At 44.0% G+C, this 2,085-nt stretch overlaps 1 protein-coding gene across 2 annotated transcripts in view; it reads right to left on the reverse strand.

Annotated features, from left to right (window-relative positions):
• Window positions 1-2,085, reverse strand: part of LOC101850241 (epidermal growth factor receptor) — a gene marked incomplete at its 5' end in the record, with an annotated part of 61,797 nt that overhangs the window by 50,779 nt on the left and 8,933 nt on the right.

Below are 2,085 nucleotides of genomic sequence, written 5' to 3' on the forward strand. Positions count from 1 at the left end.
TTGAGCACTCCGCTGGATTGCTCCGGGGCCCACATAATTTTGGCATGGAATAGTGCACAATCTATGGCATTTATTATAAGATTGCCTACTTACTGTGGGCTATGTTTCGGCGCTATTCCGCAGGAGCACATTTGAGATGTGCCGTCTTATTAATATTAATGTACCGTCAAACTTTCTACAAGTCTCGTCATCGCTTGGGTTATCCCAAAGAGCGATTTATAGGTCAGGTTTCCACTGTTGACTATACTGTTATGTTTAGATACAGCGCATGAACTTAGGCATGGCATAGTAGATGTTTTACGGCGCTATAGAATAAAAATGACAGGTACGGCGCCAGCGAAGGCCTTGCTTTGATATAATATTTGGCTAGTGTTAGTTTCTGGCGTCTTTTATTTTATTATAGTGGGTGCTTTACGTCATAGAACATTAAAACATTTTGGGCGGCACTGCACGACCGTGCTCTATGGACGAACCGCGCCTGACAAGAGGAGTTAAGGACGATAGATGCTTGACAGTAAAGAAGAAGCAAACCACATCAGAGCACCCGCCAACCACACACTATTTTAGTAAAAAAGAAGCACATGGACAAAACAATGGTCATTTAGTGCTGGGCAAAAGTAGGGCAGACGGACAGAAACAAAAGAGGGCAAAGAAAAGAAGTAGGACCTACCGGCACTAGTGGCGCTGCGATGATCTGAGTATAGGAAGCACAATGACACAAAGAAAATAAGAAAAAGTAGAGATAAGGACGACAGAATGATGTTTGATAGGAAAGAAGGAGCAAACCACACCAGAGCGCTCACCAACCACCCACCCATCCACAGACAGACAGCCTTGTGCGAGCACACTTAGAAGCAAAATTAATTCGCACACAAAACTAGTCACTTTAATCTATTCTAGCATCTCCATTTCCCCCCTCGCAACACTCCGCTCCGTTGCACATTTACTGCATTTCTTACATTGATGTCTGTCAGGAAGATTCATCAATTCGATTCAAAACTTACTCTCTCAACCTTTTATTCCGCCTTCGTTCAGCCTCCACAAAAAATGCGTACAAAAAGAAATGAATAAATTTTAAAAAAGAAACGAAACGGCATGATGGTTGTAATCTCAAGACGTATAAAACATTAATATCGGTGTGCGTACTTCGCTGCGCTCCCTGTGGATTCTTCGCTCGTAATCCCAAGCGACACGACGTATGTTTTAGAGGTGTGATACATTTACAGAGATACTAATGCAATTATAGCAGGAAAAATACTTCGTCTCGAAGGCCCGTAGTACTCCAGCCCGGCTGGATTTGAATGAGCACATGATCATTCTTCCACGTGTCTAAATGTTAACGCAAGAGGGTGTTTGCTTTAAAAACACGGGAGATATCTCGGAGCAAAGCCCATCAATTCCTGTATTTTCATCCCATTTTCTGCACTACGCTCTCCCGCGCGCGGCCCGCCGGGGGTGGTGTTGGCAAACCATTGCGAGGAGTATGGGTTCAACAGCTGTAAAAGCAACGTGCACGCACACACACACACACACACACACACACACACACACACACACACATACACCCACCCACACACACACACAACTGTCACCACAGACCCACGAGACATTCAGGTGACTCGGATCAGAGGAAAGGTTTAAGTAGGGTCAACGACCGCTGGAAAATCTTTCGAGGAAGAGCAGGTCGGAAAGTTGTCCGTTTTTTTAAAGATACATTTTCATCTTTTTGTTATGTTTTTGTTATGTTTTTGTTTATGCTTTTGTTTTGTTTTTGTTGCATAATACAGTTATAATACGTTCCCCCTTTCTGCAAGCTGATCAATTAACTAGGTTTACAGTGATCTTGTTTTTTTCAATGTCTTATCCTCTCGTATATTTGAGTTGTTTGAAAGCGCGCCAAATATTCTGACCTTGGTAGTGTTTGTGGTCTAGTGGTCAGCCTACCGGACTCGTAACCGTGAGGTTGGGGGGTCGGGGGTTCGAGCCTGAGCTCGATTCGACGTTGTGTCTGTGTGAAAGATACTTTACACGAATTTCCCACTTGGCTCGGTCCTTTCGGAGAAGGACGTTAAACTCGGAGGTCCC

Source organism: Aplysia californica, unplaced genomic scaffold (assembly GCF_000002075.1).
Source record: "Aplysia californica isolate F4 #8 unplaced genomic scaffold, AplCal3.0 scaffold00128, whole genome shotgun sequence".
Classification (NCBI taxonomy): Eukaryota; Metazoa; Mollusca; class Gastropoda; order Aplysiida; family Aplysiidae; genus Aplysia; species Aplysia californica.